The sequence below is a fragment of the Triturus cristatus genome, chromosome 6 (assembly GCF_964204655.1).
Source record: "Triturus cristatus chromosome 6, aTriCri1.1, whole genome shotgun sequence".
NCBI classification, from domain to species: Eukaryota; Metazoa; Chordata; class Amphibia; order Caudata; family Salamandridae; genus Triturus; species Triturus cristatus.
Genome location: NC_140589.1, coordinates 736,134,738 through 736,161,350, shown reverse-complemented (window position 1 = coordinate 736,161,350; position 26,613 = coordinate 736,134,738). Strand labels below are relative to the sequence as shown.

The 26,613-nt window shown below is 45.8% G+C and overlaps 1 protein-coding gene across 1 annotated transcript in view; it reads left to right on the top strand.

Moving 5' to 3' along the window:
• The first annotated feature begins 3,683 nt into the window (after window positions 1-3,683).
• The window catches only part of PKIB (cAMP-dependent protein kinase inhibitor beta), a 521,954-nt gene continuing 499,024 nt past the window's right edge, over window positions 3,684-26,613 (top strand). The window contains exon 1 of the mRNA XM_085611265.1: window positions 3,684-3,919. The gene's annotated coding sequence lies outside the window, so the exon portion shown is untranslated. The remainder of the gene's footprint in view (window positions 3,920-26,613) is intronic.

Sequence of the window (26,613 nt, the reverse complement as noted above, 5' to 3'; positions counted from 1 at the left end):
CCTGATGGAGCTTCCTGAGCTGGAGTGGTGGGAGGAGTTGTCACTGACACCTAAATAGGGCTGTGTCTGCCTTTCCCAATGCTGTCTCCACCCCCTGTAGTGCGTCTGGGCCAGGCGGGACAGAACTGGTTCTAGTGAGCAAGAGAGACTTTCTTTGAAACATGCACATTTCAAAGGCTGAAAGTAGTATAAGCAGTGGGACCCTGACCGCAGAACTTTAGAACACTTATGGACCAAGAAAAACCTCTGCCAAGGAGAAGAGCTGAAGGGCTGGGAGGAAAAGTACTGCCTCTTTGCTGTAAGTCGCTTTGCTGGGTTGGCCTGCAGTTGCTGCTTCTGCTTTGGAGAGGACAAAGACTGAACTTTGCAGTGTATCCTGCTTGAGAAGATTCTCTAATGGCTTGATGTAGAGCTTGTCTTCTATTAAGAAGTCTCAGGGACACAAAGACTTCACTTGACGCATCCCTGAACTTCACTGCTGGGAGTTCTGACATGCCTTGTGGTGCCAACTCCAGTTTTGGGCCCACTGAGGTTGTTTTGCTACTCTTGTTGCTGAAAATCAATGCATCTCCCTTCCAGCACCGGTTTTCTTGCAGGATGCTGCCGTGCGGATGAAAAACACATGCATCGCTGCGCCGAAAATAGTGGCGCAGCGCCTGTCAGCAGTTGAAGAAACCGCCACAGCCCGAGCACCAAGTCTCCGAAGTCCGAAACTCCTGATCCGACTCCGATGCAGGCCCTGTGGTGCGCCTGGAAATATCGACGCATCACCAGTCTACGGCTGCAGAAATCAGCGCATCACCTGGATCACCGCTGCATCGCCACGTAGCATCTGAATTTTCTCACGCACTGCACCTGTGCGCCAAATCTACATCGACACTGGGCTTTCAGTAGAAAACCAATGCATTACCTGCCCTCGCACTAAGAAACAGACGCATCACCGCCTCTCCAGTAGGGAACCAGAGCACCACCTCCCCTGTGTGGTAGTAAGGAACAGACGCATCACCTTCCCTACGCCTGTTTTCGGCCTGTAATTTTGACGCATCCAAGGTACTTTGTGCTAAAAGTGTCACATCCATAGTTTTCAATGGATAGAACTGTTTTTACCTTTTAAAAGTCATATTTTGAGTTGTGTAGGTTGGATTTTTGTTGTTATGGTCTTGTTTGGTTTAGATAAAGATACTTTCACTTTCTAAACTGGTGTGGTGTCCATTTGTAGTTTGTGTTTTCACTGTGTTATTGTGTTTGCTATGTACAAATACTTTACAGATTTCCTCTGAGACAGACCTAACTGCTCGTGCCAAGCTATCAAGAGGGTGAGCAGGGGTTATCTTGGTTGTGTAAACCCCTTATCCTGACTGAAAAGAAAGGTCCCTACTTGGACAGGGTGTATACCACTGCCAACTAGAGACCCCCATTTCTAACATTTTCCTTTGAGACAGCTTTATAATAGTTTGCCTTTGCTTATATGACTTCTGAATTGCCTTAAATATATTGACTAACACATTGACGTGTTGGTTAATGATTATGACTAAAGTGATGATTTGAGTTTGTAAGGTTCCTAATCTTTTAATAAAACGTCACAGTTTTGAAATCCAATCACTCTTCGTATTCCTTGTGGAGCCTAATATGCTTCACATTACTGAAATGTATGGAATTGTATTGTTAGTCTCAGTCGGAACTAAGGACACATCCGGTAAGTCTTTGTACGAAGCAAAGCGTTCTATCACAGACAGACCAGACAGTAAGCAGTGGTCATAGGCCCCAGGGTCCCCTTAACCTATGCCAGTGTACATTTTCTAATTTCACATTACTCCAATTACATGAAATTCCTGAAATTACACTATTACTCCAGTCGCATTAATATGCAGTTATTTGAAGTAAATAGATAGCACAGGAACCAGGGGAGTAACCAGAAATGTTAAATACTCCCCAATTTGAACCACAGCTCTGATGGCACCAAACAAGCGAAGCAAATGAGCCCAAACTTTCCAAGAAGAGCTCCCATGCCTCTTCCATTCAAGCACCTATCCATTAATTCTTCCACCCTTCAATCCACTGATATCCATAATTTCACCTTTACATTTGTCACCCATTCATTCTTTCACCCAACATTCAATTCACCCATCCCTTTGTCATTCCATCCATCTATCATCCATCCATTTATCATCTATACATGCATCCATCAGCCTATACATCCATCATTTGAGTTTCTTGTTTATCAATAAAGCCTATCATGCATCAATTGATCATTTTGTCCATCTATTCATCCATCGTCCATCCATCCTCTCAAAGTCCCATTTACTTTGCTATCCATCCTTGCTGTCAGATATCCACTTACTATGCCATTCATCTATCCTAGCAGATGTTCTATTTACTCTGCTGCCTTTTCACCCATCCACCTTTCCACCCTCCAAGATTTCCATTTATACTGCCATCCTTTCACCCACCTATTCATCCTCTCCGATTTCCATTTACTCCGCTATCCTTTCACCCACAGCTTCAGCCATCCTCAGATTTCACTCTACTCTGATACCTTTTCACCTACCCATCGGTCTATCCACCAATCCCGCCATATATCCATCCTCTCACATTTCCTTTACTCTGCCATTCTTTCACCTACCCATCTATTCTCTCCGATTTCCATATCATCTGCCATCCATTTTTCTATTCGTACTCTCACCCACTCAGCCCCATCCCTTTACACACTCATCCTCACATCCATCTTTTGACCCAACCATTTATCCTTATACCCACCCACCCTTTTTTTACCCACCCATCCTCTCACTCACTCCATTCAGGCTTTCCACTTGTCCATTTTTCTTTCCCTTCTCTATCAATCCATCTTTCTTTCTTCCTTTAAGCGTTAATTATGAGCTTTTAGTGGCCAAGTTACAGATAAAAATACCCAGAAAGAGCCCCACTCCCCCTGTAGCTGCTCAAGCAAGGGGTTCGGACATCCTTGGCGGGAACAACGCAAACAACCAGCACACAAGCTACTTTTGTTCACAGAAATTGTGATTTTCACTTTATTTTTTTTATGTATCCTTGTTTCGAAAACGAACAAGTTGCATCTGTGCTAAAATATAGTGCCAAATGACAGATGTGCATTTCGTGTAATTTCATATAATTTTGAATAATTTTCCCAAAATTTCGCAGATACTAAATTTAAAAAAAGTGTAAATCTAGCACATCGCCTTCCTCTAGAGCCATATAAAAATGGAATAGAGCACCAAGAGAGGATGTGACTGACACTAAGACTGGGGAACCAGGTTGGAGTCTTGCCATTGGCTCAACATTCTGTGATTTTGGTTACATCACTTAATCTCCCTGTGCCCAAAAAAATGAATTTGTCCTTGTGTAATGTAACTGGTGCTCATATGAAGCGCTACAATACCTTCGGGGTCGAGTGAACGCTATATAAAACTGCAAACAATACAATGGTGTCTTTTGCTGCTCTGGAGCGCTGAGACACGTTAGCCTGTCTGGAAAGGGTCGTCCCAGACCAACGAGAACGCGCAGACTGACCGAGGCAGAGTAGCATTATTAATCCAATGAAGCGGAGCCCGTGTGAGCCAGTGAGAAACAAGCTTAAGGCATTTCCCTGAGAATCCCTCGCTCGCCTGTCACAGCCACTGTCCGTGGGGTGACAGATGAAGTCCCGCCCCCTCCCGCCCCTTTCCGTGTATCCCTCCGCCCCTCCGCCAGGAATCAGCGCACGCCGCGGGTGATGTCATGGGAGCTCTCCAAAGCAGCCGGGCTGTAGAGAGAGCAGGCTGCCCGCCGGCCGCTGCTGCACACGGCGCTCGGCTAACATGACCCACTCGTCTCTCTGCGACAGCTTGGATTTTAAAGGCTGAAAGGGAGCTTGAAAGCGTCCAGAGGCAAAGAAAGCGAACACACCAGGCACTCCTGAGTGGTGAGTACACTGCGGGCAGCAGGGTCGGGAGTTAAAGCAGCTGTGCTGTGACACATGCAGGGTTTGACGGAGTAGTCTGTGCAGGATGCAGTCCAGTACAGATGTCAGTTAATGGACAACTCAAGTTTACTTCAGGCAGATATGTGTATGATGCATTAGTGTAAGTGTGGACAAAAAGAAGTGAAAAGCGCGGTATGTGTTTGCAACAACTTGAACATACATTATATCTCTTGCAGGAATGCAGTGGGCTTCAGGGTCATTTCGAAGGCGACTGGTCGCGTTTAATGAGATTTTAGTGCGGAGGAGGCTTGTTCAAATTCGGGGAGACTTGGGCTGTCTACCTTACTGTTGCCCGAATTGGCACCCCTCATTCCGAGGCGAGCAATCCCCGCGAATGAGGTGTATTTGAATTCCTGCCAATTGGGTTGACATGTTTTTTCCTCGTCTTTCCTCAAAGCTGTGAACGTGCGTTTTTTCATTTCATTCTTTTGTGTCATCTGTTAAAGGCTGCCCGTTGGCATCTCTGCATTGCACGCGCCGTTGGCTTGGTGGCTCCTCTGTTTCAGAAGCAGCCCCAGCACCCTAGGGTTCATTATGCTTAAATGGAGCAGTCTCCCCACACAGTGCATTTTCACATCGATGTTGGTGTGTTTTGCCTCACATAATTATGCGGTACAGAAGAGGAGCGACGCGGGCACGGCGGTTTTGTAAAGCGGGCTTAAATTGGTTTCTAATTAGAGAAAGGGATAACAGCTTATCCTGCTGGGTGTAATTGGAGAAGTGTGTGCCAGTGACTCCTGGCCAGGGAGTGGAGTGAAAGGTTCGAGACAACTCAGTGACTGACTGTTGTTTGTGACAGCTTGAGCAATTTCCATCGTTGCAGTGAAGGTGTCGCGTTTGAGGAAAAAAACACCTGTCAGGAGACTGTGGAAAAGGTGTTTGAAAGAGGTCTTGGGCTGCGGATCTGGTGGGCACTTCATGGCTGAAATGCATCCATCTAGTTTTAATATAGTGCGCAATACGCGCCCTCAAGCCGTTTCTAAGCACTGCCAGTTTTGACGGCTAAAGGGACTTAGACACAGAAAGATAAAGGGGTGGCACTATTTGATGAAGTGGAGGATAAGCCAAGAGTAGAACTTGGGATTCCTGGTTTTACTGTGGAAAATGTACTTAGTAGCCCTGGAGCTGAAAGAGAACCAGTAAGTTAAGGCTGCAGGCAGTGCTTTAAATGGGCCAGATCTTGCCGGTGCTCAGCACCGGCAGTTCTTAAAAGCAGGTGCCGAGACGGGTCCCGATTGGGCTCTCCATTTCGGCCCTCACCCTTAAGCTAGAAAATAAAATCTTAACTCTGCAGCAGTACCACTACTCAAAGACTTTGATGTAACTTCAGAGACTCGTTTCAGTTCTTTCACAGTGTCATTACTTCAGAACTGAAGCATTTACAATGTTATATACAACACAGCCATAGTCGTTGCTTATTTACTATATGCAACTAACAACCATTGGCAAAACCAATATCCAGTGCTTGTTGTAGGTGTAATGTTACTTGTTGTGTTATATATCTGGATGCAATGACAGAAGCAGAAAAATACCAGTGGGACGGCACACTATGCTAAGCACAGATTTTTAGCTTAGGTGTTTTTAAGCCCTGCCCCTTTGAGAGCCCCACCCCCCAGTTTTCTAATACCACTTAAAGTCCTGGATGTAGGAACCAGTGCAGCCCCATCGATTCGACCCAAGATCTACTAAAAGTTACTTTCCATTCGAATTTGGGAAAAGTGAGGGACGGGTAATGCCCATCCATTTACCAGGGACTAGTCAGTGTCACACAGATCGGATAGGCGAGGAAGCTGGAATTCGAACCCCTAGCCCTCTTGTTTTTCTGCATCAACGCCTCGCAGGGCCGGCTTTAGGGCAGTGCAACTGGGGCGGCCGAACTGGGCGCTGACCTGGGGTGGCGAGTGCTGACAAACGGAGGGGGGAGGACGCTGTGTTTAGCAATAACTTACAATTTAAAAACACCTGCGGCAGAGTTCCTTGTGTGTCCCGTTTTCAGGCAGAATTAAGATTGCCAAAATGTGATTAATGTTCCTGCTAGAGAGAGAGATCAGAGTTTTTTCTAGTGGCAGTTTTCACTTGCCATAAAGCAGCGCAGAGAGTTAATATGCCTGCTGCAAAGAACTCGAACTGTGCAGATCACAGATTCTCACTTCATGTGGCTAGCCAAGTGGATTACTGCTTTTATCACAGATATCCTTTTGTCACCGCAGTCCATAAGATACAACCCTAATATAGAACAGTGACTGTTACGAACTGTAATGAAAGAGCTGCTTGCAAACTGCATAAAATTGTTTAGAACATTATGTACCACCCCAACCCGCAGTTATTATCTATGCCTAATGTTGCTGAAAGGGTTTGTTTGGGTAGATATACATACTAATACTTAAAGTAATCCTTTACCAGGGCCTAAATTAAAAACAAATTAAAAGTATGTGAGAGAGTGTCTATTGAGAGATGGGGGCCGTACGCATATAAACATGCAATTATAATACACTATTAGAGTAAAACTACTTAGGGGCCTAACCACCAATCCCGCAGCATATAATCGGCATCAGGGCTGAGGGGTACATTTAGATCTGAATTTCACTACCAAAGAAGATGGGGCCTTTGCTACGCCACTGCATACTTTTTTTTTTATGTTGTACGAACCGAAGACTTTGGACCGCTTTACATGAGCACCATTTACCGTACCCACGGTCAAGTCAAATTCAAATTTTTCTGGCATGGGAATATTAAGGGATTTGCCCAGAATCACAGGATGTTGAGTCGACGCCGAGACTCGAACCTGGTTCCCCAGTACTACAGTTGACAGCTCTGGCGTAAGGCAGTGTCCTACCCTCGGGGTATGAGCCAAGAACTTGTGTCTTCAGCTAGAAAGCTCAGAACTAACAGTGACCTGTCAGCAGATAGGAGAGAGTGAACAGTGAGGGGTCTGGAGCCTACAATGTCTTACTTTCTATAATTGAGTCTTGGTTGTATCTGCTGGCTTGGTTCTCCTGTCTGCCAGCCCTGTGCAGCTGTCTTGTGTGAATTCCTGTGTGATCCAAATGCTCTTGGCAGTGATCAGTGACTAAGCACGTGCAGCCGCGCTGACATAAACCCCTTTAATAATAACACGGCTGATTACTGTGCGTGATAGGTCCCAGTGAAGTGGAGCGGATGTTTGCAGTCTAACGTGGCATTGTGCGGTTTACAGGATGAACTGCATTTTAGATAACACGTTTCTTTTAATTTCCTTTTTGTATCTCCTCCTGCCTCTGTCCACCTGCTCTAAAACTCTTCTGCATGTTTAATGAAAAGCATGTTCAATTAAATATGTATCTGGCTTGAACTAAGAAGAAATGTGGGAGGAAAGGAACATGCTGCCAACAAGAGACAATAAAGCACAACATGTGCTGTGATGTAACTAATGGAGGAGAACGTTCACTAAAAATGGGCGTGCATTTTCAGAAGTTTAATGAAAAACTCCAATTTAGGAGAGGAATTCATTTTGCAACGTCTGTCGCATGTGCAAAAAGCTGCTTTATGTAGGGGAAAGTTAAGCTCAGGTGTACAGCCGTCTGCTATGCTGCACAATCTAATATGCCCTAAAAATTAAACACCAGCAATCAATCACTGTCACTCACACTCTGTAACTAATTCTACCTCTACTTCTACCACCCTTTCTCCTTCTTAGCAACATAACTTTTAGCGTGTGGCGAGGACTGACCCCTAGCCCTGAAGAAATTGCCGGAAAGTTTGAATGGCAATGAAACATGTTGGCCTTCCATAAAAACTGATGGAGTGCGACAGTAGGTCTTGGTTTTAAATTGAGCAGACACACAGCCGTGATTAAAATTGATGGTTTTGCCAGTGGTCGTTTAGCTCGTTTTTAGTTTAGAGAAGCGTAAGGCAGTGGAATTTTTGCACATTCAAATAAATGACGCACTTTTTTCACATTTTCCTTTGTGGTATTTGGAAGTTGCCAATGATGAGAACCGGAGCTCACTGGTGTGAACCTACCAGCAGCTCCCAGGGTGGTGTTTCCACGAGGCACTTCCAAAACGTTTGCACATTTTTCTTAATTGTGATATGCACATTTATCGTTGTTGTGAAATGCACATGTTTAGTTGTATACTGGGTAATGACACTGAACAACTTTTAAAATAGGGACAGCATCCCCTAGATTGGACAGCATTATAAAAGCTGTTACTAAACATTAGAGTCAAGATATGACATTGGGTATGCTCACCAGGATTGTCCCACACTAGATCAGGTGTTTTTGTGATTGAGTGCTTGATAATGCAACAATCTGCACAGCTGCCACGTCATCGTTCCACAGCTTTCTTTATTCTCCTCTTCCTCTGGACGGGGAAGGTAATTTGCTCCCCTCCAGTGCTCTCAGTAATGCAGAGAGGTGTGATAGCGCCTGTAAAGCTATCAGTTGATGCTGTCTTGTGAATGTGTTCTTTAGCCTGTTCTAATTTTCAGCCAAGAACACTAAGCAGGTTGTGCCGTGCAGTTTTAATGTTATTCCCACTATTCTGTGGGTCTAGAAGTTTTGTTGGATGGAACCCACTACTAGAAGAAGGGACAAGTTCCTTAAGTAAGGAATGGGGCCAGGTGACAGCTGTGGCCCTTTCTGGAGACTCTGTCCAGCCTTGTGACCTATAAGCTTGTGTTCCGGGTGTGGAGGTGGGATTTTGAAGTTATTTGAAAAACTTATAAGATCAAAAACTGGTCCAGACAGTCAAGTAAAAGACTAGAAAACAAATTGTTTTGTAGTTTTAGTAATACCTAAATAACTACACAGTGTTGTGTGACTTTGCATGCCCTCACTCTATCTAAAACCCGTATTTATGATCTGCCCTACACCCAGCTTGTGTCCCTTTTGGCTTTGTATGTGAAATGTATGGGGAATTTTGTGAACTTTTTCATTGGACTGGGTTTCCTTTATTTGAAAGCCATTGAAGTACATCCAAGATTTAAAAAAGCTGGAGTAATCCAGTATTTGCCATGTTTCTCAACAAACAGGTTTATGGTTAACTGTTGTGAAACCATCATTTTGTCGCTAGTGCCAAAGGGTATCGTCTACCTCCTTACCAAAATCTTTTCTATGCTTATGACACAGAAGATGTTATATTCTCATGGTTGATGTACCTGTATCAGCTTAAGGATGTGGGCCTATGGCTCGTCCTCCTAAACCTATACTAGTGTTTAACCTTTGTGGGTGTAAAATGTATAACTAGAACAAATACTATTAGCCTGGGTGTCTTTGAATAATCTTTATTTAACTCCCATAGCAGCAGATTATGCAGTTGGCCACAATTCTCAATTAATACCTAAACTTCTAGGATCTGTTGGTCTGTAGTCATTTTATCAGGTTTTTAAAGTGAGATGTTTGCAAGCATATTTTAGCTCTTGACATGTATACGTGTGTGCATGTGTGTATGTATAAATATATTACCCACTGGCAGTCGCCAGTAGGTAGTTATAGTTAGGACCTAGTTCCCATAGGAAACTCAGTTTTTGTTTTGCTAATAACTATAGTGCTGTTTGACGATTCTTCCCGAAATTTACAAAATTAGTATGCGTTCACCACAGCTGCTCTATGGAAAGTTTTGGGGTGATTTGTCAAGCAGTGGCTGAGAAAAAGGGGTGGGAGGCCCAAAACACGTTTTCCCCATGCAATTTTTAATAGGGTTTTTAGGCATGACTACAGCCGAACTGCTGAATGGAATTACACCATATTTGGCAGAAAGCTAGATCTTGGTCCAGAAAGAGTGTTTTTTGTAATTTGGTGTAAATCTGTTCCGAAATTTTGGAGTTATTCTTGAATATATATATATTTATATCTAGAGACACGGATCCACCAGATATTCTGCAGTGGATCTGCAGATCCATGCGCCAACAGCAATGCCGTGTTTGGCTGACCGCAACCTGAAAGAAAACTTGTATCTGCTATTTTGTGCGGTTCCAAGGGGGGAGGGGGAGAAATAAAGTATAAATACAATACAAGGGGTCAGGGTAGAGGTATCCTGATCCCAATGGACTGATTGAGGGGCCTGTGAGGGTCCACTCATGGACAATAATTTGGCATGGAGGATCGCAGATCCACTGTGGTGCTCAGCGCGGACCCCCCATGTGAATCTGTGACAGATTTGTGGATCCAGATCCCAATTAAAAAGAAAATACACCCACTCACTGACCCACTCACACACTAATTCACATATCCACACATCCATTCACATGCCCACTCAGAGAGCCAGAATGCCACTCACACACCCATACAGCCACTCATACACCCACTCAGAGACCCAGAGAACCACTCACACATCCACTCACAGACCCACATAGGCACTCACACACCCATGTACACATGCACACAACTACTCACATACCTGTACAGCCACTCACACACCCACAAAACAAACCACTCCTACACACAGACCCACACAACCATGCGAAGACGATATCACACACCCACTCACAGACCCACTTACACACCCACACAACCACTCACACACCTACATAGCCACTCACACACCCACTCAGAGACCAAGAAAACCTCTCACACATCCAGACAGCCACTCACACACCCACACAAGACCCAGAAAACCACTCACACACCCACTTACACACTCATACACCCACACACACACCCGGAGACCCAGCGAACCATGCACACACCCACTCACAGACCCACAGAGGCAATCACACACCCACATAAACACACATACAGCCTCTCACACACCCATTCAGACCCACACAGTCATTCACAGACCCAGGTTACAGGGATGTTGTAGTTAGGAGATAGCATTAAAAAATGTAGAAATTCTTTGTGCTTTAAGTACTTATCGCCTTGCTTGTGTTTAGGTTTGGATTTGGGTTTATTTCAAACAGAACCTTTTGATTCTCCTATCAGTGGAATGTGGACGCTCGCTTGTGTTGTGTTTCTAAAGCTGCCGTACCTCCGGGTTGTCGGCTGTATAGCTGTGTCCCTGACTTAACAGAATAAAGGTTTTAAAAAAAAAAATAAAAAAAAAAAAAAAAAATGTAGAAATTCCCAATAAAAAAAAACAAAGGTTACAGGGATGTTGTAGTTAGGAAATAGCATTAAAAAGCCGTAGAAATTCACTGAAAAAAACAAAGGTAACAGGGATATTATAGTTAGGAAATACAATTTAAAAAACCTTGGAAATTCACTAAAAAACGAACGGTTGCAGGGATGTTTTAGTTATGTTCAGATTTTACACACACAAAACCATAGAAATTCAGCAGTTATAGTTATCTCAAGTAACTATAACTCGATCCCTAAGGCAACTATAACTTGCACCCACGCTGCGCACTGCTAATTACCCGACATATTACATCACTTATGACATCTTCTATGACATCATTGATGATATCACTGCCATGAAATTATATATGAGAAAACTGTGCATGGCAGGGGAGCGAGTTACAGTATCCTTAGGGCACAAGTTAACGTTACTGAACAAACTAAAACTGCTGAATTTCTCGTATTTTGTGTGTGTAAAATCTGAACCTAACTATAATGTCCTCCTAACTTTTATTTTTTTGGTAAATATATAAATATATATATATATATATATATATATATATATATATATATATATATATATACACACACACACATATATATATATAATTTTTATCTAAACTGAGAGTAGCATATTTATTTTTAAAATGGCAATAAATTCCTACATACCATCAAATACGTTTTTGTGTGAATGAGTATGTACAGAGAGAAGGGACTTTAGATAGGAGCGCACATCCAAGAACCGGTTTGAAGGGTGACTGTACACTGTGGAGGCCGAAGTGTAGCAAATAAAAAAAAGAGGGACCTTTGACTTCCAGGATTGGATTGGACATGGGAGAAGAGGACAGCTGGTTGAAAGGAATGGCACTTTTGATGTGGCTTCTGTATCTTCAGGTGCACAAGCGAAACAGCCTCAAATACAGTATAAAGTGCAATTGGAATATAACAATGCATGCTTTAATATAAATAAAGAAGTATCACAGTGAAATTACCTATAAGATATTACTGGAACAAGTATCAGTAAAAATTAGAGTAGTGCCACACTGTGCCCATCAAATTCTACTCACTCTAGGCTATGGGATTGTTATGTCCATACTGATCCTATATAGTTGCATTCTTTTTAATATGTGACTGTGTGTGTGCCTGTTTGTCCCAGGTGTGAGCTACACTATTCACAGTGTTGGTGAATAAAACTGTAGTGAGCACTTAGCCTCCTCACAAGCAGCTCATATGGGCTATGCCTCTCCAGCAAAATAGCTAGGGTATGGAGTCTGCAGTTTCCTATTACGGTGATGATCCCAATGGAGCATCTGTACACCCAGATTGAGAAAGAAGCCATGGCGATTCATCCAGAATACCAACATTTTTATTTCTATGTGAGGAATACCCGCTGAAGGCCATCACATACCACAGGTACCAAGGTTTCAAGGATTTTAACCTCATCTAGCCCCAAAAATGAACAGTGGATTAGGGGCACATATTTGAGGTCCTGTATCAACCTAGAATAATCAACAGTATTGAGGAAATGTAACAGCATTGCTGGTCCACCACAATGGTGGAGAAGAAAGCAGCTGATCGGAATGTGGAATGTGCAAGGCTGGAGTTTGTGGGTAAAACCAAAAGCACTGATGCTTTAAGAGACCATCAAGTCTATTACTCAAGATGGCTGCAAAAAAATGATGGGAAATCAATTGTAGCTCAAGTCACTCATAGAGACAATTAGATAAATGGCTCTTATAGGGTATCTAGGAGTCGTGAAAATTACAGAGCTTATCAATGAAAATCACCAGTTTCTGCACTGTGAACACCGGTTGAGGAGGACATTTCCAGAGGTTGGCTTGCTGTCTAACTTGTCAAGAAGCAGACCACTGCCCCTCCTCACTGAAGAACCCAGCTCAAATCCATGGGAAAAACTTGGTTGAAACTGTTTGACTTCAGATCCCAGTAGTGAGGCACAATGCCTCTGGAGATCCAGAGGTGTGAATAGTGTATTCAACGTCTGGAGAAGCAGTAACTCTAAAACCAGTGATAATATCATCTACCCACGATCTGCCAAAGGAAAAAAAATTAGAAGGGGTCATTTTTCCACAGGTGTAAAGTCAGCAATACTATACTCTGTCTCAGCTGTACAAAGGTGGTGTGACAGAGCAGTCATGGTTTTCTGCACACCGACTGAGTTGCAAGAGCGCCTTCCATTTTATGCTGTGTTGATGTACAACAGTGCAAAATGTCCATTTGGTAGGATTTGCAGAATCCTGCTTCATTAACAATAAAGCATGGCTCAATATTCCGCTTCCTACTGAATGGCTGAGAATGCAGGGATGGAGGCCTGAAAAGGAGAGCAGACCTCCGTACGGACATTCACAGTCACAAAAATGCAATTTTTTGCTGAGTGCAGTCCCTGGTGCTTAATGGAAGTTCCTTAACAGGAGACCTTTAAAGGGACAGCAACCTCATTCAACAAAAAAAACCTGAACATTTATAGTGACTGTTGGGTGGGAGGCATGCAATAGTCCCTTTGCTCCCTGATGCCCCCTGTTCTACTTCTCGAAGTGGACGCTGCTTGTTATTGACTGCCCCCTCTTTGCAAACATATACTACTCAGGGCTTTAAGTGGGATGAAAAAACTGGGGGGGGGGGGTCTCTCAAAGGGGCGTGGCCAATGTAATTAAGGGCGTGGCTTAAAAACAGGAAGCTAAAAATCTGTGCTTAGCATAGTGTGCCTCCTGTCTGGTATTTTGCTATTTCTGTCATTGCATCCAGATATATAATACAACAAGTAACCTCATACCTACAAGAAGTCAGGACTATTGGCTTTGTCAATGGTTGTTAGTAGCATAAGATAAATAATCAGCAACTATGTCTTTTATCTAAAATTGAAAAAGCTTCCACTTAAACCCCTGGTGACACCACGACAACTTTGCTGCTCCTGAGTTTCAAAAAGAGATGGGAAATCTAAAAAAGAGAAAGTGATTCTCTTTAGAGGATTTCCCTTCCCCTACAACGCTCACTTGGCATGACGTCATACTGTAACTTCTCCACTAGTGAGAAGTGAGCAGTGTGAGCACACGCACATCGATGCGCGTGCTGTCACTGCAGTCCAGAAAAAACTGGACCGTCTGTGCCAGGGCACAAAACAGAGCCTGACAGAGACCCGTTTCGAGGCCGCCTTTAAAAAACTGCCGAACTCAGCACCGGTGAGGCCCGGCCTACTTGAAGCCTTGATACTACCTGCTTTTACAGATCAGTATCTTAACAGTGTTGAACCAGTGATACCTGGCATTGCAAATTGGAATGAGGATGCTGATGCCCCTTTCATGTCACCTCCACATTCTGAATCGCAGCGAGTCACAGTTTCCTTTGCAAGTCACATAGAAATGTTGACTTGCAAAATAGCTCTTGTACATTGCAACTTCGGATTTCGCAGCTACCAAGCCTGTGCTTCTACAAATCATAGGCTTTACCACTGCGACATCCTTTTGTACCTCTAGCCCTCTTGTTAGATATTTGCCTTCACAAGATAATGCAGTGCGGACCTCAAGCCAATGATGAGGTAGAAAGGTCTATGACCCGCTTTTAATAAAAAATTCCGAATTAGCCTAGCACAAGACATGTATCTAGAGACAAATCTATTTTAAAGGAACACAGAAAACACACCACATTCCTTGACAACGTGCACTATCCAACGTGCTATGCCCATTCTCTTACCAGGCTCTGTGCTTTTCTGTGAATTCTTAATACAGGTAGAAGGAAAAAAAGAGGTAGATTAATGTCAACATGGGAACAACATCAGGAGATAACAAAAAGTCTGACTGCTAGACCTGCAATCTGGTGCTCATGAAGAAACGCCACTGAGAGGTAAGTTCCACCAATTGTATGAGTCTTCTGGCTCCCTTCAGGTTGGTGCAAAAACAAGGTGAGATGGTAACTGCTACCTAGAACATAATCTATTGGAAAGTATATATGTTTAAGAAATTCTAATGTACACTCCCAGCTGAGAATGAGCAAAACACTCCCTTTGAACCTTGTGATAGCGATAAGGCCCATTTAGAAGATCATCGCCCAGATGAGTGTACTCATGAACACAACTCTAGATTACCTCCCAGGGGATGAATAGCCAGTTTCTGAGAATATACAGGCAGTGAGCCACTAGACCGTAGGATCGCAGTGCCCTCTGCCTTCTTATACCAGTCTCTCAGCAACCTAAGGGGTTACCTTATGTGGAGAAGTGGAGAAGTGTGGCTCAATGGTTAGAGCGGCAGACCCTGATGCAGAGGTCTAGCCTGGGACCAGGGTTCAATTCCCCGCCTCGGCGGGTCTTGGGCTCAAAAATTCCATGGACCTGATAATTCTCGCCTCGGTGCCATTCCAATCATGGAGTCCCACTCTCCAACTCTGGGCAATAGCTTGCTTAATCTCCACAACGGCCCCCACAACGCTAAGGATGCCTGGCCTCCACCTTGGGGGTTCCCAGGAGTGGACGCCTCACAGGGAAAGCCAGGATGGGTTCCACAGTGGTATTCGTAAAAGCGCCTTGAGACCCTTGTGGGTGAGTAGTGCGCTATACAAGTAACAATTTACATTTATGTGAACATTGATGTTGTTTTTGTGACCTCTTGGTGCTTTTAGGACTCAGTATTTGTTTGGTTTTGAAACTGTTACATCTATAGTGTCTGTTAATAGTTACATCTTTTGAAGGTGGTACAGGGCACAAACTTGCGCTCCCCCTCCATTCATCTATTGCACAATGCCATGCAGGCTTGCAAATAAGCAAGTTCACATGCTTAACTCCATGTGAGGTCAGCGAATATAAGAGAGCATGCTGCACTTATGCTAAACTGCCAAGCTCAATCACGGTGCAGAACTCACTGGGTCGCACTGCCTTCGGAATATAAATAAGCAGCAGAGGGGACTGCTCCTCATGAACATAACAATGTTCCGCATCCCTCTTCCGCCGTAATTACCACAGAAAATCTCTTGTTCCGCTTTACGTTGCCACTACGTTTGATTCAGCGCGAGGCTTCTGCTTTGTTGTCTGTGTTTCCCGCGAGAGCGTAAACAGGCGCAGCTGCGTGAACGTGCCTCCAGTCTGTGCGTGGGAGCGGAAGCAAGAAGAGGAGGGGGGAGAAACCGAGAGCCCGGTCCTCGAGTGCAGAGCCGTCATTTAGGAGCGTTGCGGGGTGCACGGGTTTTAGGAGTGTGAAGGAGCGGATAATGACAGAGCTGTGTTTTGACCTGCTCCACGAACCTTGAGCCTCGGGGTCGCGTACGCACAATTGGATTGCGTGCATGTCGCTTACACTCCCGTCCCTGAAGGTGGAGACGCGCTATATTGTGTTTAAGTAGTTTTACACAATGAGAGGTGGTGATTGCTCTGAGATATGCTTTTGTGACATATCACATTCCTTGGGTGACATATATGATTTTGGGAGTTGCAGGCTGGGCCTGGCCTGACTACGTGTTGGTGTTTTTCTGCTGCATTACATCCTGTGGAGAAGTCAATCCCGGTAGGCATGCATCCTCACTCCCTAGTCATTGCCTCAGCTAGTTAGGGAGCCCTGCAGACCAGTTGTTTTTACTTTTATTCCATACTTGAAGCTGGCGCAGGGCGCACCTGGCTCTGTTGGTGTCTTTCATGGAGAATTGGCGTTTTACTGGTGTGGAGGGACAGCCCAGCTGTCGTATTCGCAGGCAGGCTGACATGAGGGTAGAATAGCTCTCGGTGGGCCTTGCAATTGAGCTAGGAGGGGTACTTATTTCACTATATGCAATCATAAGCACTGAGCAGCCAATAGATGGGCTTGGTGTAAGTAGTGCTCCTCGCTTTGTATATATAGAGATGCGAGGATATGTGCGCAGTATGTCAGGTTCCGGGAAATCAGGTTTATCGTGTCATCGCCTTTGCGCTCACATACACAGACATTTGTATGTTTTAAATGTATTTTGTCGTAGTGTTTGGTGACCCTGCCTCACCATGCCTGAACCGAGGCATTTTCCAAATGATATGCCTGCTTGCCGCAATTATGACTCATTGATCTTATGCAACAAAGAGGCATGGCCAAGCCAGTACTATTAGCTTTGGTATGTTCAGCGTCACAGGAGTACAGATCGGGCTGCCAAGATGGAGAGCTGGGGAGATGAGTTACCCTGTCGGCTAGGGCGCTGGGCCTTGGACATGGGGAACTGGGTGGGCGTCTCGGCAATGACGCTAAAACATCCTGTGATTCTGGGCAAATCGCTTAATCTCCCTTGTGTGTGGGCACAGCTGGGATCTGCGTAGGTCAACCATAGTGGGGTATGTCGCAGGTCCTCTCCTGCCCAGGTCTCATAGAAGGGCAAGTTACTTGGGCATGCTCCTTGCTGTAGTTCAGCACACGAATCTATGCATGTGTAGGTAAGGGCAGGTTTTATCCCAAGGAGGGCAAATTACATACATCCTCCAGTACTCCTAGATACAGGCAGGCCCAGTTCCACCTCTTCCTGTGGGAGGCTAGCAACTCCGGGGGATACTAAGCATACCGGGGCATAGTTTGTTCAGCACCAAGGGCCACTGTAGGTCAGCAGGTAAGGTACTTGGGATAGGACTCAGCAAGTAAGTAGGATGGGCGGGGTAGGGGTCAACCCACTGGGGGTGCAGTGACTGCAATTTTGGGCCACATCACGATCCTTCCATCAATACTTCTTGCCTCATGCATGAGTTTTTCATATCAGCCTGGAATCACAGCAGTTATTTTGCAGGCAAACTCTGAGGCGGTAGCACGCATTATGGTCATGTTAGGTAGCCGGTCTACGGGGATTTATTTACAGGTCTCAGGTATGAAACTGGCACATTTCTTAGGTGTACTTGCACTTGGCAGGGAGATCGCGGTGTAATCCTCAGCTCAAGGATCCTTTCCAAACAAGATAGCCCACCAGGGGATGTGCCTGCTGTTAACCCCATGTATAATGGGCAGTGCATCAGTAGCTAGCTCTGCCTCTCACTCCTGGAGTGTGATAAAAGTAGTAACAGTTACACATTGCAATTCACAGCTTTATTAAATAGCAAGTAATTTTACGATTGTCTGAGGGTGCGATGCACAGTTATCAGTGTAAGGTTTCCACTACCCCGGCACAACGTCACATAGATTGGGCATCTAGGACACATGCTAGATGCTCTGCCGCCACCCTAATGGGAGGTTAACCCACATTGCCAGCTGGTTGACAAGGGTTGCAATGGGTAGTGCCGCCATGCGGCAATGAGTTGAAGGGTAGATAGTACTGGCAGGTCCGGCTCGCCACTTACAACAGGGAGCTCATAGGAGGGGTCAAGCTAAAGAATCTGGAACGCTCACCGGCTGGATGTGGTGGTGGTTCCAACCACAGGGTCCACTCTCAGTGACCTATCATCCTAACGTATGAGGTTACTGTTAGACTTTTACAGGGTAAATGAGCAGGGGACCAGTAACTTGGTGTGGAACAAAAGACAATGCCCCAGGGTACGGGACTACAATACCTTGATTGCCACGCTGCTGCGTTTCTCTACAGAGGAGGTTTGTCTCCAGACGAGTGCTGCCTGCAAGCTTAGTTTACATTTGTTGTTGAACACAGTATCCTTCCGCTTGCGGGCGGGGAACGTAGATTAGGTGTGGGTTTTAGCATTTCATGTCCTGGGTACTGAGCGGTAAGCCGGCTAGCAGTAGGACGATTGCTCCGTTAGTAAGGGAACCCCCGGGGTGAGGCGTACTCGGCTAGGAGCTGAGGGCCCAGCAAGGGCTTGCTTCCAGGCCAGGATGCGGCTGAGGGATCTAGCTGTGCGACAGTGCACCACGCATATTCGACAGGTCTCAGTTGTATTCTGGGTCCCATGCTTAGGCACGGTTAGGTTCTGCTCTTATATGCCCGCACACCTCAGGAGAATACGTAAGGTTGTGGCTACACGCGAGCAGGCACTCTAGGGCAGCTGGGGCGGGAGTGTGCCAGTGCCAAGACGGGGCAGGCTGCCTGGTTAGGGCTGCCTGTTGGGAGGGAGCATTTATAGTTTTGGAGTGTCAACCACAGTGGCGCGGTCATTATAAAATGTCTTACATAGCAATATGAAACCTTGCCAGCGAGGGATGGAGGCGGCGGGCCCTCGCTGGGCATGCAACGTCGCGTTAATTGTGGCGTAGTTACCTTATCAATGTCTTATTGAGGTATGTTCTACTGTTGACAAATGGTAAAATGGTTGTCGGTTTTGGCCTGGGCTCGGCAAGTATGATTTTATCTTTCACCTACCACTTGTGCATTATCGGCCTACAAGCCAAGAAATACTTCACAGGGATCTGCTCACACCAATGTGGGCCAAGATCACACTAAGCACAGGATGAGTGATTGCTGTCTGACAGATAGGCGAATCATGAGATAGATCCCAGAGGTAGCGTAGACATATCTCAGATTAGATCTGTGATATTATCACTTTCGGGGTGCGTTTGGATGCTTGGACAGGTGCCCGTGCACCTGTCCAAGAGGACATGTACACGGCGAGAAGTGTTTCAGTTGCTCCAGTTATTCGTGTTAACGGGCAGGTGAAGCAGCAGAACTTAGAGGGGCCTGGGTCTGACCTCTGGTTAAAGGGCGGATTAAGGGAAGCACCGGGGTAACACTTTGGGCTACAAATCTGCAGGAGAACAATTTGGCTTTCCCAGTTTTCAAATAGAGAAGCATGTTACACGTTGTTCTCCTCTGTGGTCACTCTGTCCTGTCTCTCCCTGGTATAATAGCAGAAGTTTGGGAGGGCAAGGCTTCACATTTGGCGGTGACTGATGGAATACGATGGGCGTACTCCAACGGAGTGTAAGAGGAAGGAAGGCAGGCTGGTCAACCCTCACCTCCTCCCGCAGGGGCACGGCCAGGCATGAGTGGGCCGAGCCTGGTTGCTCACTTAGTAGCCCGTCCTTGAGTTCGACGAAACAGGTACCATGGATGCGAGTATCGGTACCGGGTAACGTATCCTGCCCTTCAGCACTGGCTGGCAGCTATGCAGGTTGTGGAAGTGGCCTTCCTCGGGGGCGATATGGTCCACATGATTGAGGGAAACCCCGGGGTAATGCTTTTGGGCTACCAATTAGCAGGAGAACAACTGGCTTACCCAGTATCCAAGATAGTGAAGAATTTTACACGTTGGTCCTCCTTTGTGGTCACTCAGTCCTGTCTCTCCCTGGTATACTAGCAAAAGTTTGGGAGGGCAAGGCTTCTCATTTGGCGGTGGCTGATGGAATGCGATGGACATACTCCAACTGAGTGAAGGAGGAGGTAAGGCGGGCTTGTCAACTCTTACCCCTCCCGCATTGGCACGGCCAGGCAGGAGTGTCTTGTCAAGGGGATTGTTCTTCAGCCATTCAAAGGCTTCATTGGACCAACGCCTAGTTTTAGGTTTACGGTCATTTCAGTCAAAATCCACGGGGGAGTTAGAAAGGATGAGGGCACCTGTCCTGAGGGGCATGCCGCCCGCCGGTTCGGTTGGGCGTAGATTGTCTTGGCTGGACCTGGGAGAAGCCCGGTATCAGTTGCTGTAGGTAAAAAGGTCTACCTGGAGCCATGCGCAGTTGCGCAGAGCAAAGAGGTTTGGGCTTCATCAGGCATGGTCTTATACACGCCAAGTCCACAGGGTGCCGGGAGGGAGATGGGGTGCACCTCTCTAGTTTAGGCCGGTTCTTTTCCTACTGGACCTAGGGGAAGCTTTGGCTGCAGCAGGTTGTAAGGAAATAGGTCTACCTTGGTGGGGGGCCCTGGTAGTGACGGTGGCCACTCCCAAGGCTGTGGAGGAGTTACAGGGCGATCCAGGGTCTGCACATACCAAGGGGTATAGCATGCAGCAGCACCGTGTGGTGCTAAGCCAGGATACCCAGGGATCTTTAGCGTGTCCACTGGAAGACCGACGGCGCCCCGCTATCCGACAGGCGGTTGTGGGTCTGAGCAACCGGGGGCTGCCATGTATGCTCCGCCCACCCATCACGGGGGGCGTGTGTAGCAAGTGGACTGGTGGTCCACAGGTGGGAGGGGGGGACCCTCCCAACATTAGGTATACACCAATTGGCGTTGCCATGGTGACTCTAGGCTTATCAGACGGGCAGGCGGCATAGGGGCTGGCCTGCCCTGGGATCGCCCGTAAGATAACCCACCATGTTTGCATATTGCTTATGCTAATAAACCTGCAGCAATATTTCTCCACTTACATTCAGTGTCGTGTGTTTTATTTATGTACTTATGTGTGTTGTGATAACTGTTGCCGATATTGGCACTATGTAAGGCTGCCCGGGGGGGGGTTGCGCAGCGGCCCGCCCCTTGAGGGCGGCCGCCTTAGTGCCACAGGAAGGCACAGGGGTGGGAGGTCGTGTCCCTGGGATGGACCAAGGGAGACCCCAGCAGATAGCTGCTTCCGGCGGGGAGGAGCCAGGGGGGTACATATTCTGTCTCCGCCCCCTCCTCGCCCTCTTGTCCGCTCGTTCGCCTTGCCCGCCCATCCGCTTACCCGGCGTCCGGAGGGACAATGGGGGGGCCAGGTTTTCTAACAATTCTCACTTTGTGTTGCAGGAGGAGTTACAGGGCGATCCAGGGTCTGCACATACCAAGGGGTATAGCATGCAGCAGCACCGTGTGGTGCTAAGCCAGGATACCCAGGGATCTTTAGCGTGTCCACTGGAAGACCGACGGCGCCCCGCTATCCGACAGGCGGTTGTGGGTCTGAGCAACCGGGGGCTGCCATGTATGCTCCGCCCACCCATCACGGGGGGCGTGTGTAGCAAGTGGACTGGTGGTCCACAGGTGGGAGGGGGGGACCCTCCCAACATTAGGTATACACCAATTGGCGTTGCCATGGTGACTCTAGGCTTATCAGACGGGCAGGCGGCATAGGGGCTGGCCTGCCCTGGGATCGCCCGTAAGATAACCCACCATGTTTGCATATTGCTTATGCTAATAAACCTGCAGCAATATTTCTCCACTTACATTCAGTGTCGTGTGTTTTATTTATGTACTTATGTGTGTTGTGATAACTGTTGCCGATATTGGCACTATGATGCTGATCAAAGCCCGAAACACTTGCCAGGTTTTCTCTGTCACGTTGGCACGCTTCTCTGCCTTGCTTCTAGCTTAATCCTCGCACAATAAGAAAACGTCTGGTAAACCTAGCATGATGGCTGTGGTGAGGGAAGGTGGCGCACAGTCGCAAGATTGCAGCTGCAAGTATGGGTGGCCTCCATGTTTGCTAAAAGCAGTACTTAATTAAAAAAAAGTGCTAGCGTCCTTGTCAGAGGGCCACTGCAGTTCCTAACCCCTATTGCCCCCACAAGTGCTTCCAATGGCAGTCCCATCACAACTAACCATTACACTCATACAAGTGTGACCATTCGAACTTTAAAAATACATTAAAAAAATGACTAACACATGTCATAGATATTCTTGTGGCTTTGGGCGGCAGGTATTAGAGATTTTAATTATTAATCAAATGTTATGCTCCTCATGAAATCAGATAAACGGTGACACAAAAGTCGGTGTTGATAATACAATTCTGGTGCAGAGCATCGGAAACCACTGGCTCAAATTAAGAAATGGCTAAAAGTAGTCTGTTCCTGCTGCAGTAGTAACGAAAGGCTTAGCGAGATTGACTGCAGGTACCAATGGAAGCAGTAGTGTACCCGCTGATGGTGTACCCATAACTTACTGATCTCGACCGAGTTGCAATGGGGAGAGCGAGTGGTTAGGATACAACTTAAGTAAACATGTTTTCGAATTTATGCCCCCAAATCTAAATGGTCAGCAGTTGATGCAATATTGAATCCTGGTGTCAGACGAAGCAAGCAGGTGTTAGTGGCTGAGCGAAAAGTTATTCTAGAAGTAAGTATCGGTGAGTGCGATGTGAAAATAAAGCTGTACGAAGAGAAAATGAGCTAAGCATCGGGTAAGACAAGGATGATTCTGAAGATGGTCTGTTGACTGAAGGAGAAGTATTGCTACTCATCTCTTTCAGCTTCACTGCCAATTTCTGCAGGAAAGGCGATGGCATCAAATGGCATAAAAAATGTAATGATTGTAGACTTCTTGAATGCTGTCCTTCTTGAGTTCATGGAACCTAGAGATGGTGTGTGGTGATGATGAACACAACGAACTATCAGTGCATAGCTCCACGGACCAGGATCTGCACTAGATGTGTTGCTTCCTTTGGAGAGGGATGGGAGAGGCCTGCGGCTCCCACAATTGCAGCCCAGTAGCATGTGACTAGTCTGGATCTTGCAGTCGCAAGCGATGGTGCCAGAGAAATCCGTGCAGTCCCAAACGATGGTGCTAGAGAAATCAGTGCAGTCCCAAACGATGGTGCTAGAGAAATCAGTGCAGTCCCCAGCGATGGTGCTAGAGAAATCAGCGCAGCTGAGTCTTTCCACATTGTGAGAGATGCTCCATGTGCACTGACGCTTGGACCCCAACACACTCTCAAAAGTGCCGGAAGCCTTCAGCCTCATTAGGTTTCTCTACAATTCTCCTTGAAAGCTGTTGACCACATTTTAAGTTCGGGAGTACTCTTGTGTTTTGTGCTACTTTCCTTCCAAGCCTCCTGCTTGCCCACTGCCAGTGGGAACAACTTGAGGCAAAGCACCACCATAGTCGACGATGCCAGCTCACTGCAAAAGCACCATTTTTTTCATGAGGGAAGCAGAGCCTCCCAGCAATGCCCAATTGTAATAGGGTAGAGAGCTTCTTGTGCTCACTTTATTTGTATATTATTTGTATATTGCAACTCTTTGTAACCTCAATATCTTGGATAAAACAATGACCCTGATTTGTTTTTTGCAGGTTGCGGAAGCTAGTAAGTAAGCAGAGAGCACCTTTCTGGGTGATTTGTCAAGACAAAACTAGACATCTGCCTAGAATTCCACCTACAAAGGGCTCAAAAATACAACACAGAGGCATCACATATGAATTGACTTTTACATTTTAAATCATTATATGATCTTCCTTTATTAAATGTAAAATATTAACCCTGACTTTCCCCTGGACAAGTCAAATCCTAGCTCCTTTGGGTGGAACCAGGGCTGCTCGCCTATCTTGCGAGGCTTCTACAATGACAGAGACTTGCTGTTATGTTGGCGACCTAGTTACAAGATTCGCTTTAACTCGACGAGACACTTATAGGTTGAGTCAGGCGATTCCCTTTGCAGACAGGCCCCCTGCACGCTTAGCCCTTCAGTGCGACAATACACCCATTGAGCCCCTCTTTCTCAATAACGTCCGTCTTTGAGGCATATAACGATTATATCAATATCTACTACAGCTGCCCCCCCCCAAAAAAAACATGCCGATGTATTACAATGGGAAAGATAACTGGCTACTGAGATTTCTGATGACATATGAGGGGCCAAATGGCAGAGAGCGGCTAAATCCTTGATCTGCATTCGCAACAGGAACGCATTAAAAACTTTGACCCGTTGGTATCTCACACCCGGTAGACTCGCCAAGATGTTTGCTGGTTCAGATTTGTGCTGGAAGGGGTGTGGCGAACGAGGCACAATTTTACATACCTGGTGGTCTTGCCTGCTGATCCATAGATTCTGGGTCGAGGTCCAGCATACATTACCGACCATTACGAATGATCTACTGCCATTAGATCCACTAACGATCCTCTTGGGTGACCCGGGGGGCGGATAGACTGTTCCCCACAATGATCCCCCCAGTTGAGCATAGTCCAAATGTGGAAACTGCCAGCACCTCCCTCCTTGAACATGTGGTTGGGGAAGGTTTGGTCCCTTTACGCTATGGAAAAATTGACTGTTATCCGCGATTGAGTAGCTAAATTCAGTATCATATGGTGCCCCTTCATTACCCACATAAATCTCCTACAATGGGAAGGAGGGCTTCACATCACAATGTCCAGAACACTATGAGCATCTGTTATACACGTTATGTCTTCCTCTGAACCTGAAGGGGGATGTTTAAGAACAGAACTCCCCTCGTGATGATCAGGCCTTCTTCTTTTGCTTTTCCTCTTTTCTTTTTTCCCCTTTCTCTTTTCCCCTCTCTGTTGGATTGTTTGAGTAGATGTGGGGGGAGGGTTCTTCAGAATCAACGTAATTGAGTGGGGTTGGGTCAATTGTCTTATGAATGCAATCCTAGGTGTACGCGCTGCACCTCCCATTTTCTTTTTATCCTGCACATTGCTTCATATAGAACTGTACTGTGTGTCATGTTTTTTTCTTTTTTGAAAATGCAAAAAATCATTGTTAATAACTTTTTAAAATATATTATTCATAACAATAGGAAAAGAGCCGAATTCACATAACATCCTGTGTACTTGTGAGTGTCATTTAGGTGTGGAAGTAAGCACTACCCAAATGGCAATTTGTGCTTCATTTACGCATGCCGACTGTTCCACCTGGTATCTGCGCTGAAGCAGAATTCTAACTTTTTACCTTGGACACCTGTGAATCAGACCTAGGTAGTTAAACACCTATCTCGTTGCTTAGCACCTAAGAGGCAATAAAAACAAAGTTATATGAAACTAGTCCAAGAAAGTGATCTGAGAGCAAACAGGACCAATCAAGTGAGGAGATTTATTTGTTAAGGTTCAGACATGCTCAGCTTGGTTTAACATTTTGATTCCCAGGTGTAGTCACGTGTTTAATCTAGCTTGTCCTATACCTGCAGATTTCTTTCGTTTCCTTAAGTAATTTTCCCTTTTATGGAGGAAATTAATTATTCTTTTAGATGATTATAAGCCTCTTTATTATTTTTCATTGGGAATCATTCAGTTGCAAGTAGAGCTGTTCATCTGATCAGTGCTTAGCCAATGCCTGTTTCTATATTGCCCATCTGTTTCTCTTACAGACATCTTGTGTCCTTTAAGAAAGTTTGTATATATGTATTTGAGGGCATGAGTGGTAGTGTGGCACAGATCTCGTAAATTGCACCAGTGGCAGTTACATCTTGCACTGGTGCCAGGCTATATGTAGCACTGGTGCCGAGCAATTTTGAGATAGATTCAAACCGCGATTTAAACCGAGATTGGCGCCATTTTAATGGAAAACTCGCTGATTTTGCACAGGTCATTTGTTACAAACGTAGCTTTGAACTTGTTATCGCTGAAGGGATCTTTTCTAAATTACCCTACACCGGTGTCTAATTGCACAGAACTAGTGCTATTTAAATGATCTGGACCTTGCCCTTCAAATATCGCTGTCTCACACATAGTTAGCGGTAAAGCTAGTAAAAAAAACTGCATTTCTGAATGATCAATTTAATGGTAACATTGTAATCTCTTTTTGCTATCTGTTATTAGAGAGGTGAACGGCTAAGGCATTCCATTGTTTTTCACTGTGCGCAGAGAAGGAGGCCACACGCAGACCAACGTATAAGTTGTGTTCAGGATGACTGTGCGGTTCCTCATCAAATTCGTTGAGGGCAAGGACATTTGGCAAAGAGCATGAACATGAGCTACATTTAATCATTTAAGTATTGCAGTGTTTCTGGCATTCAGGTTTAGATGGCTAATGGTTATTCAGTCATTGACTGCGAGAAGAGAAGGCCCTACCGAGGTAACGTCAGATTAGGGAGGTAGTGGGAAGTCAAGGAGGAATACAGACCATTT